The sequence below is a fragment of the Cyprinus carpio genome, chromosome A14 (genome assembly GCF_018340385.1).
Source record: "Cyprinus carpio isolate SPL01 chromosome A14, ASM1834038v1, whole genome shotgun sequence".
In the NCBI taxonomy this organism is placed as follows: Eukaryota; Metazoa; Chordata; class Actinopteri; order Cypriniformes; family Cyprinidae; genus Cyprinus; species Cyprinus carpio.
Window position 1 is genome coordinate 596,802 of NC_056585.1, and position 12,413 is coordinate 609,214.

Sequence of the window (12,413 nt, forward strand, 5' to 3'; positions counted from 1 at the left end):
AAAACAAGCCATTCAACTTCAAAAACAAAGAGAGAAAATCATAATTTGTGCTTTAACGACTTAATTTGTAACGACAAAAATTCTTATAGTCTCTTTAAAAAATAAAAGACATGCATATGTGTTTTCACCAATTAGGACACCACTCCGTTCCAACATTTTCTCTCGGCGAGAGAACAAAGGATAGATACCATTCATGCCTGATAGTTTACATACACCATGATGTGGTTTTAAAATTAGATTTTTCATCACAACTGAAAGAAATACATTGTGTATTATGTCAGAAATATGTCTTCTTGGCAGACATCCACATGGTCAGTTCAGATCTGTTGGGTTTCTGAAAATTCTGGTTTTCCGAATGAAGGATTTTTTCCCGGAACTGTCTCTATATAATAATAATAATCTTTATGATTATAGACTAAACAACCCTGGTATTGATTTTTCTATTCAGTGGCATTGTTCCTCCTGACTGGAAATATGGCTATTCAAAAAGACAACAGATAAATCTATGATTCATTCCTGTGAGATTGCTTGGATTTTTTATTTATTTAATTATTTTTACTTATTATAATATATCCACATGCTTAATCTTGTGTATGGCCCTTTTGATTAAAAAAAAAAAATAATAATATTATTTCACCCAGATAATCTCTCCGTGCGCTTGTGCAGTTTTGTCTGCTGTAATATAATTTAGTTTCTTGGAATTGCTTGTTAATGTAATCCTTAAGAGGGCTCTTTATTTCATCTGACTTGTAGAAAAAAAGGTTCAAACATCCAAGCCTGTTCTTGTTAGCCTCCCTTTGCCTCCATGGTGTCTTTGGATAAGTAAACCACCCAGTAAACCATGTTGAATGCCCCAAAGGACACTGGGAATAAAATACGTGCATATTCATCGATCTTGCTGGCTCCTCCGGTTGGAGGAGTGGCAGGTTGAGGTGCAGTGGGTGATGGTTTCTCTGGAACTGTTGGCGTTGAGGGTGGGGCCGGCGGTTTAATAGGGGCGGAGCCTGGAGTTGCACTGGGTGATGGTTTCTCTGGAACTGTTGGCGTTGAGGGTGGGGCCGGCGGTGTTGTCTTGGATGCAGAGGATGAAGTGGCTGCATTTAATTGGCTGGCAGAACTGGGGCTGAGACGTGATTGGCTGGAAAACTGCTGGTACCCTCTGAGGTGGAAGAGATTGGCTGGTCAAGGTCGGTTTGGATGTGGCTGCTCCGCTCTTTGCTAGACGTTTTCGGTTCTTTGGGTCTTCTTGGAGTCTGGTTGAGACTGAACATGGAGTTGACACGTTTCCGCAGGTTGCCATTAGTGTCTGAGTTTTGCTGTTGGAGAAATTGGAGAAGAGGTAACTATAATGCACAACAGACAACTGTCAATAACTGTCTGTATAATGCTGTTCAAGTTGAAATTAATAAAATTTGTTATTGAAAAAGCATGGTTTTCATTATTTACATACTTAGATCAAATAGTTCAGGCAAAATTTTAATTTGATGTAAATGTACTGACCTTCAGGTCTTCCAAGATGTGTATGAGTTTGTTTCTTTATTGGAACAGATTTGGAGAATTTAGCATTACATCACATGCTCATTAATGGATCCTCTGCAGTGAATGGGTGCTGTCATAATGAGAGTCCAAACAGCTGATAAAAACATCACAATAATCCACAAGTAATCCACACGTCTTCAGTCTAGCGTTTTAATGCTGACGTCGCTTCTTGCTGAAATACAAGTCCATAATCCATAACAATGCTTCCTTGATTGTGATGTTTTTATCAGCTGTTTGGACTCTTATTCTGACGGCACCCATTCACTGCAGAGGATCCATTGGTGAGCAAGTGATGTAATGCTAAATTTCTCCAAATCTGTTCCTAGGAATTAAACAAATTCCTCTACATCTTGGATGATCTGAGGGCAAGTACATTTTTAGAAAAAGTTCATTTTGGGTGAACTATTTCTTTAAAATGAACAACACCGTGTAAATTTAAAACCTTAAAGCAAACAGAGCTACAAAAATAACACTTTGTGTCTTCTTTAATATGAAGCAATATAAAATCCAGTTATAGTTTAATAATCTTTTCAAAATGTGTTGATGACACTACTGCATTGCCACATCTGAGCTGCCAAACTTTCATTTTTAATGAGAAGACACCTAAGAGTCTTGCAACAGACTCTGAATCAAACTGGTCAAATCAAAGCTCATTCATAACCCATTTTAAGAAGCCATTTTACTGCAGCCAAAATAATAAAACTTTATTAATTTACACAAATAATATTTCTGGTTGCACATTATGCATCATTGAAACCTTTTTAAACAAGATGTCAGGAACCAAATGAAGTGCACCATGCAGTGAGCATGTGTTTGTGTAATGCACAATGAACAGACGTCATGCTTGCAGTAATGTTCAGGGCTGTAAGGAGCTTTTATGATCAGATGGTTTGCTCTTTGTGGGTGTGTGGAGGAGGAGGGTGGAGCTATTCTATAAACAGCTTTTTTCATATAAACAAGGACAAGATGAGATCAGTCCACTCAGTGTGTATGTGGTGTGTGTGTGTGCGCGCAAAACGGTTTTGGTTGTAACAAATCCCAATGATATCAAGGGGGGATATTTTACAGCAGGGGTTGATGGGAATTCATGGTTGAAAGTGCGTAACAGTTTTCCATAACAGTGCTGACACTTATATATATATATAATTTTTTTTAAAGGATCAGCATATTATGAGTCTCGGGCCGGCAATATCACAACTGCGGTGCCCTTGAGCAAGGCACCAAAACCCCAACTGCTCCCCGGGCGCCGCAGCATAAATGGCTGCCCACTGCTCCGGGTGTGTGCTCACGGTGTGTGTGTGTTCACTGCTGTGTGTGTGCATTTGGATGGGTTAAATGCAGACATCCCAAGTCTCCCGGAAGTCCCGGGAGTCTCCCGCATATTGATAGCGGCTCCCTGATGCCCGCAAATTAGTTAAAATCTCCCCTGAATCTAGAGCGAGCGAGCAAGAGCGCAAAGAAGAGACTGTGTTTCAAACCGTGTAGCGCGCGCACGGCAGAGAGGGAGAGGAGAGCGAGAGACCTTGAGTGTATGTGCTAGTGTGCGTGTGTGCGAAGCGCATGTAAGACAGAGAACATCCTGATTGGCCTGTTTCGGCAAATCAACCAATCAATTGTCAGTGTGGGCGGGCTTTTATCTCTTCTCCCGAACCAAATTAATCAGTTATGTCTATCTAGAAACAGGAGCACCATGGCAGAGGGAGAGTGCAACGGAAAATAAATAAAGCAGTTTACATAAATAGTATATAGCAGCTTATATAAATAGTAAAAGTAATCTACATATTTAAACATAATTAACGAATAATTGCACAGGCCTATAGCTTATAGAAATAATATTTTATGCTTTTATTATTTTTTTTTTAAAGTCATGTTCTGTGGTGAAATGTCATATCCTTGTCCTCCTTCCCCCCCGTTTTTTTTTGGGGGGGGGGGGGGGGGATTGGCTTCGGGATACCTCCCTGAAATGACTTTTTGCAGGTTGGGATGTCTGTAAATGCAGAGCACGAATTCTGAGTATGGGTCACCATACTTGGCTGTATGTCACGTCACTTTCACAAATAATATCTCACAATGATATATATTATATTCAAATGTCACATTTCATAATTAAATAATTAAATAAGTATATATATTTTATTTAATCAATCTCATAACATGGCAATTATTTACATTTATTTCATTCACTTAAAATCTTTACTTGACAGTCCTAAATTAAATACTATACATTCTACAGAATTCTAGAGATTCTTCCCCAAAGTCAGCATCTAAAATGTGAATATACAGTAAGAGGTGAATGTGTGTGTGTGTTTATATACTGAGTGCTGCTCTGTACATGAGATAAACATGTACTGGGATTATAATGAAGAGAGATCTTTCTTTTTCCTCACTGGACCTGATAACCCAGTTTCACCCTGATATTTTTCACCATTTCCTCTGAGAAATGAAACAGTTGGCAAAGTGTAATTGGTGTCTCTCATGGGTGTGTGGAAAATATGTTTAGCGCAAGCTGTGAGGAGAGACAGAAAGTCTTATACACTTATACACAGCTCTGAGAGATGTAAACTGTGTCCAAATTCCTGTACCTATTCCATACCAAATTCCATAGTGTGTACTGTATTTGATGAACTTAACTTCTCCGTTGAAAAACATTGTGTGGGAATGCATGAATGCAATATAAATGCATTTTCAAACATACTGCATACTTTGACTGATGATCAGACACACAAAGAACACCGTCACTTTCTCCTCCAGGGCAAAATTCTGCCATGTTGTTAAACAAGAACCTTACTTTTTAACTATAAGAAACAAAATTCTTGGTATCTACAGTCACTTACACTTAAAAAGAACCTCCTGGTTCACACAATATTTTACAACCAGATCCTCAGCTCTGATGGCCTCATGGGATAACAAAGTGTCAAGTTCAAATCTCAGCAGATGCAGTACTTGGACACAGGGGTTGAAAATGATTCCTAGGATTAAACCCATAATGCTGAGTTCATGTCATTTCCCTGATCATTTGTATATTTTACTTGTTTTTCCCATCTCACCTTTCTTTCTGTCTAGGAAAAGAAAATGTTCTCTTCTGTTCTTTATTCCGGAAAAGAAAAACGTATTAAAGGCAGCTCATTAAGAAGCTCCGTGGTCGTGCTGTGGTCAGCGTGTACATACACAGACTTTAAATTGCTCCATATTGGGATTTCCTCTTAATGTTCCTTAATGGGTTCAGATCAAGCTTATTAAAACCCAAGTGGGAATTTGCTTAGAATGAAACTGAGCTCATTGATAGTACCATTTAATTGCAAGCACTGTCGTAGAAAATACAAATCCCCAATAAGACTGAGCTACATAAGCATTTTTTTTAATCCACTAAAACTAAAGTCAAAAGTTTTGAATAATTCTGTATTTTAAAATGGTTTATTTTTTATTTTTATATAAAACAAATTATTTTATTTTTGTTTTTATTTATTTATTTATTTAAGGAGGCCCTTATTCTCTCCAAGGCTGCATTTCTTTTCTCAAAAATAAATAAATAAATAAATAAATAAATAAATAAATAAATAAAGTAAAAACAGTAATATTGTGAAATATAATTACAATTTAGTACAACTTTCTAGTATAATTTAGTATTTTCAATAGTAATTTATTCCTATGATGCAAAGCTGAATTTTCAGCGTTATAACTCCAGTCTTCAGTGCCACATAATTCTTCATAAATCATTCTGATTTATGCTGATTTGGAGCTCATTTATTGTCAGTTATTATTGGTGCTCAATTATAAATAATGGTTCTTATTATCAATGTTGAAAACAGTTGTGCAGATTCATACTTTTGTTGAAACTGATACATTTTTTCAGGATTCTTTGATAAACAGAAATTTCAAAAGAACAGCATTTATATGAAATATAAATCTTTTTAACATTTTTAAATGTCACTTTTGAACAATTTAATGCATCCTTGCTAAATAGAAATATTAATTAATACATTTTTTATTTATTTTATCTTACTGACCCCAAACCTTTGAATGGTAGTGTATCATAATTTCCACAACAACATGAAGCACTACAACTGTTTTCAACATTCATAATAATAAGAACTGTTTCTTGAGCAGCAAATCAGCATATTATTATGATTTCTGAAGGATCATGTGACACTGAAGACTGGAGTAATGATGCTGAAAATTCAGCTTTGCATCACAGAAATAAATTACATTTTAAAATAAAGAAAACAGCTCTTTTAAACTGTAATAATATTTCACAATAATACTCATTTTTTACTTTGTTTCTGATTAAATAAATGCATTTTTTTTCAACCATATATAAAACTTTCAAAAAAGGAAATTATGAAAAAATGTTGTAAATTCCCAAGCTGGATTATTTGTAATGTGTATAAAGTCGAATGTACCAGTTCCTGCTGTGCTGAGCTCACCGACTGAGTCATACGAGCTCTGTTAACCTGCATCTGCTCAGACGTTCACATTCACCGTAAAGATCCCCATCATTACTCAGCAAATAGAAATGTGTGTGTTATGAGGATCAGAAGACAGAGAGGGAGAAAAGGGGGAAGAGAAATATTGGTGATTTGAGAGTCTTACAGAGAGCCACCATTAGATAAGGTACATTAACATCTTTAACAGCCTGTAGAAATAAACGACATAAAAACAGGCCTGAGATACATCACATCAACCAGTTTGACAGACACACTTTCACTAAGTCTCACAGCTGTCAGCATGTGCCACTTCTAATCCACCATCTCAGTTTACGTACATTTTACGAAATCCACAGCACACATGCACGCTCTCAATGTGCTGTCCTTTCACTTGAAATTTGCAAAACTGAATGGTCATCTTACAATGCAAAAACACAAAAATACAAAGCAAATGACTTAACTTGGTATTATTCCTTCCTCCCTCTCTTTACTTTTTTTGCATATTGCTTTTGCACATCATACTTTTTAATCTATACCAATAGTTAACTTAATAAAATAAAAAAATAAAACTTAACTGCAGTTCATCCCAAAATTAAAAGAAGAAAACTAAGCCTATTTAAGTACTATTAACTTGATTACTGTAAAAATACAAATACTGAATATAATAGATAATATATATATATATATATATATCTATATATATATATATATAGATATATATATATATATATACTCATTATATAGTCAAAACTTATGAAAATCACAACTATATGCGAATAATGATAGTTAAAAAAAAGAAAAAAAAAAATACAGAAAAAGGTATGCATTGCAGTAATGATAACCTGAATGCAGAATGTGCTTTGTCATGACAATAATGCAAAAAATAAAATAAAAAAATAAAAATAAATAATGGCTCATGAAATAGATTCCTTTTCTTTTTGCAAAAAATAAAAATATTGTTTTTATTTTAATACTTATCTTTGTTTGCTTGCATTTTGTGTGCTGTTGATGATAAATAGCAATAACGCTTGCCATAAAATAGTAAACATAGAGGTCATAATAAGCTGCCAGACTTGGGTGAGCAAACTACACTTGCCATCAGTCTTATTTGGCAGAATGATAATACACAAGGTATCAATTACACATCTAATGCACATTTTGTTGGACCAGACCTGCAAAAGCTTTCTGCTTTTAATGGTAAGTGAAAATATATATTTTTTAAATTATCTACTAAAAAAATCTTTTTCATGCTTCTTTCATGCTTCTAAGTACCCGTACAGCAGGAAGCTTTCAAGAGGACTTGAAGGCAGCATGAGAACAATGTGGCACATAAATAAATGAATTGAATGATGTACAGCCGTAACATTTCACACACTTTCAGACATGGCTCACCGCATCAAATTTTAAAGCCAGAACTACGTGTTTTATCTATAATGTATATTACGTAGTCTCTGTAATGCGTGTAACATCATCTCACCTGTAGAACCTCCTCTGTGTCTTTAGCTTGCCTGACTGTGTGGAGCTCTGTGGTGGCGGCGGCGGCCTCTGTTTTCTCTTGGCTCTCTCTGCCTGAACGTTGGTGATGTAGTTCACAAGCCGCAAACTCGATGAGAGCAGAGAAAACGAAAGCGAAACACACGGCGATGAACCAATCCATGGCAGTGGCATACGAGACCTTGGGCAGAGAGTGCCGAGCGCTGATGCTGAGGGTCGTCATTGTGAGAACAGTGGTGATACCTGTGAGAAAAGCACATAACAAATATTTATTACAATCACTAGTAGCAAAGGTTACTAAATTGGGAGTGTGCAAGCTTGAACGTGCATGTGTGTGTTTAGGTTGTCTGTTACAAAAAAAGTGTGTGAATGTATGCCTGTGAACCACTTTATATGATGTGCTTTTGAAATTAAACGTAGTCTGTGATGAATTGATATGAGCATACTGCTTTTTAATGGTAATTTCAAAATCTTTATTGCTTATAACGAGGTAAAATACTTCACCTCTGACTGCAAATCATAAATGTAAACAAACTGTTTGAGAATCACTCCAATAGTCCATGTGTCCATTAGCGATTTTGCCTTTATTCTCTTCTCTTTCATATCTAAGTTTCCCTCGGGAGTGCTTTAAAACTGACCATGGTACAACAGCGTAATTTTTACCACAAAGTTTAACATCAAGTTGATGAGCAAAACTATTAGTGCTTCATCAGTTTACCACAAAAGTCCATAACATTAGGCTAACAGAAGCAATGGGTTATAAAGACACAAAAAGGCACAATGAAGCAATAATTGAAAGAAAGACACTTTATAGATAATGAAAAATTGAGGTCATCATTTACTCAGCTTTAGTCATTGTGCACATTCAACCCCAAAGGAGTTTTAAGTAGAGCTCCGATTGAGAAGCGAGGTACCGGAGCCTCACTACAAGCTGAGGGTCGAGTAGCAAGATGGGGCGCTCTACGCATGCTCGGGTAGGCACAACCAAGTTGACAGCATAACCCAGATGCATCTCCATAAACCCAGCGAAACAGGAAGAGTGTCGCGAAGCGTTTGGGTAACATCCGGGCAAGGTTTGCAAACCTTGTCCAAGTAATGTTATAGAACATTTGCTTTGCAAAGGGAGCTGGTCGTGTAATAAATGGTCTCAAAACGTTGGCAGAAAATAAGGTTTATGCAGGGGGTCCTGGAATTGGTTTTTTTCACCGAAAACGTCCTAAGTTGAAGAGCAGCGGACTGTTTTTTTTGTTTTTACAGTAATGGAACCATTAGTAAAAGTTTTTGTGGGGTGGGGGGGTGTTGTGTTTGTTCAACTAGTGAAACAGAGGGTGGAACAGGAACAAGGACCGCGAAGGCACGCGTAAAAAGAAAGCTTATATCTACTGGTATGGTACCATATAAGAACTGTTGATACATCCATGAAACCTCGGATCACGCAAAAGTTTCGTTGTAAAAGGAAAAAGGTGCTATTGAGCTTTAACAAGTTCTTCACACACGATGGTCTATAAAAAAAACGGAATCACTAAAAAGGCCTTTGGGGCACCAACCTGTTTAGGATATGCTCACTGGGCAAAAAGCCCTTTTGAAACCGGGAGTTGTTAAGAGCGAAGTAAGAAACAAGGTTAGCGATTAGCGAACGGTCTTGAGTTTAGCCATTCAAATCAAGACTGGGCTGTGACCAACCTTGACAAATCAAGGGAGATTTTGCTTGTCAAGTGAAAAAGAAAGTGGATTTCAGCAGGGGGTTGCGACAGTGTGCTTGGAATAAGTGTGGATAACTTGGGAATAACTGGCGCACACACACAACAATAAATAGGGGACAGCATTTTCCCTTTTTTTAATTTTATTATTTGCATGTGAATTTTTTTCAAATAAATTAAATAACTAAATAAATTAAATAAATAAAAAACCATCTGTTCTCTGGCAACTACTGACTCAATGTTCAGCTTTAAGAACTTTCTTCCAAGCGTTCATGTTCAACGTCACTTGTGTGTGCTTGCAATGTTCTAGGTTGTTCGGTTTTATTCAGTCATCCTGTGGGCCTGTGACATAAATGTTAAAGGTTAAGATCCGAAATGGAGGGTAGATTCTCCAGCAGTAACACTTTTAAAACCACCAGGGGGGAGTCGGGAATCACTCTTCTCTCTCAACCTGAATGGTTTAAGTTGGAAGCGTGTTTCTCTGAGTGAACTACTAAACCCTGCCACAGAGCAGTGCGGCATGCCACCAGACGTGAGTCACACAATATACACAACCAACACACAAATCACGGAGGCAGCCCAGTATTTCCCTTCTCCTCCCACACACAAACAGGAATATCTCTCGACTCCACACATGCAACTACACGCATACACTAATAAAACATAAGAAAACCACAACACACAAAAAACTCCTCGCAATCAAGCCAGGCCCGTTACACACATACAAACCACACTCTCCAACACTTTCTCTCTGTATTCTTGATGTATTGCAAAGACGGTAGAAATAAAAACACGGGACATAAATAAAGGCGGCTTTCACACTATTTAATTTGTTGTTGTTGGTTTGGCGTGAACAAGCTGTTTTCTTTCCTGAAATTGAAACCCTGTCAAGAAAAATGTCAGGGTCAGATTTCAAATTCAAATTATCAAAATAATGACAAAATAAGCTTAAAAATAAAAACCTATTTTTTTGACCATTTATATTGTTTGGGCATTTAGCTATTATTTTCATACGACAACTAGCCACATTTGCATTTAATTCTCCCACTATCGTAATGCAAACAAAATCTCATTATCTCATTACTGTAAATGTGTAAAGAAATTATACATGGATAGTCAGGCTTTTATGCTGATTTTCACAAAAACACGTATTACACAGTACTTTTTTATACTGTAATAGTGTTAAAATTTTACAACACTGCTTAAATACAGCAATGAAAAATCATCTAGTAATCCCGAACGAAAAAGTATTCATTACAATAAGCAAGGAATTTATTTTGTGGAGAGATGGTTTATTGGCAAATGTGTATAAACATATTAAAATATAGATATAACACATATTTAAATATAAATATAAAAAACATATTGAAAAAGATAAAAACCAAACCTAATGGTCCCCAAAAAGAGAGTGTATATTATTAAATAATTTAATATCTAAATTGATATATGGACGGTTACATTAAAAATATGGGAAAAGTGGTTTAAATTGTCAGGTTTTTTATTGTCTTATTCCAAAAATTGTTTTTAAATTAAACTATATTTTAAATTAAAATTACAAAAACGAACGAGAACACAATTAAGTGATAAAAGTAGTATGAATTTGTGGGAGGAATAGTGTTCATTTTAATAAAAAAAAACATATAGAGAAATAATACAAACCTCATGGAGCAAAGCAGGCTTCATTTTCTTAATATTTAAAATTTTTTAATGATTTGAATATTATAATAAATTTATAATGTATATTATTTTTTATTTTATATTTTATTAAAAATAAATAATTTATTAAAATATGTGAATCATTATAAAAAAATACTTAAACCCGAGGCTAAATAATAAATAAATAAAATAAATAAATTCTTGAAGTTGGGGTGAACCATGGACCTAGGCATGTTTATTTATACTGTATCTGCAACCTATTCATATTATAAACGCCTGTCTCAAAGTGCTCGTCTCTGAAGATAGAAAATGCGGTTTGGTGAGCAGCATCCCTTTGCATCTCTTTCCTCACACATGCAGTGCGACAACATACCAAGTGCTGTTCCAGTATCGTTATTTTTTGTAAGTAACAGGAAAAGGACAAAACCATAAATAAACCAGTGAAGGTAACACATCCTCCACCTGAGTTACCTTAGCCTACGTGGTAAACAGATACTGCTAGAGTGCTCAACGGTGGCTCTCAGCACCTGCGGGATTTCGCATCGAGCTCAGGTTCAAATCAATCAAAATCCCCTGGTGGTGAAAACTGCCTATAAGATGAAAGCTTCGAGCTCTGGACGAAAAATCCACACTCTCTGGAAAACTTCACACGATCACAGCAGCCACTCACAGACACCCCACGTAGAGACCGATCTGGATGATCAACTAGGTACATCACGTGCTACATTTAGCCAGTGGGTGCTGGATGGTGTTGTGCACTTGCTGGATCCACAGTGCTGTGAGAGCTTTGCTTTAGTGCTCTTGTGCGACTGGCTTGAGAAGAAATGAGAGAGCTTCTGTCACCGAAATGAGCAAAGCCGGATAATGGAACAAACAAAAAGGGTTAGAAAGCAAGACAACAACCTTCAATCAGCTGCTAACTAACAGAAAAAGTAACAAAAATTTATAGTAAACGTTTACCAAAAAAAGACAATTCTGTCAATATTCCTCACCCTCATGTCATACCTGTTTTTTTTTTTTTTTTTAGTATTCTGTGAACTTGGCTTCTGAAGATGCACCATGGACAGATTTGATGTCAATGACACCAAACCCACATTGTGGTTTTCATTATATCAGTAATTTTTTTTTTGTTGTTTTTTTCACAGAAGTGAAATTCAAACAAGTTTGAAAACGACTTGAAAATATGTAAAAGATGAGTAAAAAATAATGACAGTAATTACTATGATTATTTCATATTCATTTTACAGTATTCTAAATTCTTTACTGGCCCTTCCCCCCTTTTTTGGCAAGTGTTGCCAAAATAAACACACTACTGTAGCTTTTAAAATTAAATGTACTTGCGCCCTCTATGACACTTATGTACCATTAGGTAACCAAAAAATAAAAGCAAAAAAAAAAAATAAAAAAAAAATAAAAAAAAAAAAACTAACAATAACATATTTTTTTTTTTCTTTTTTGTTTTCCAAGTACAAATATGGATAAACATTCTTAGAACGATCTATATAGATATATATATATATATAGATATATATATATTATAATAGATATTATATATAAATTATATATATATATATATATTCTATATACCTTACCATACATA

The 12,413-nt window shown here is 35.6% G+C and overlaps 1 pseudogene; it reads right to left on the reverse strand.

Annotated features, from left to right (window-relative positions):
• Positions 1 to 224: 224 nt before the first annotated feature.
• The window catches only part of LOC109076925, a 37,871-nt pseudogene continuing 25,682 nt past the window's right edge, over positions 225 to 12,413 (reverse strand).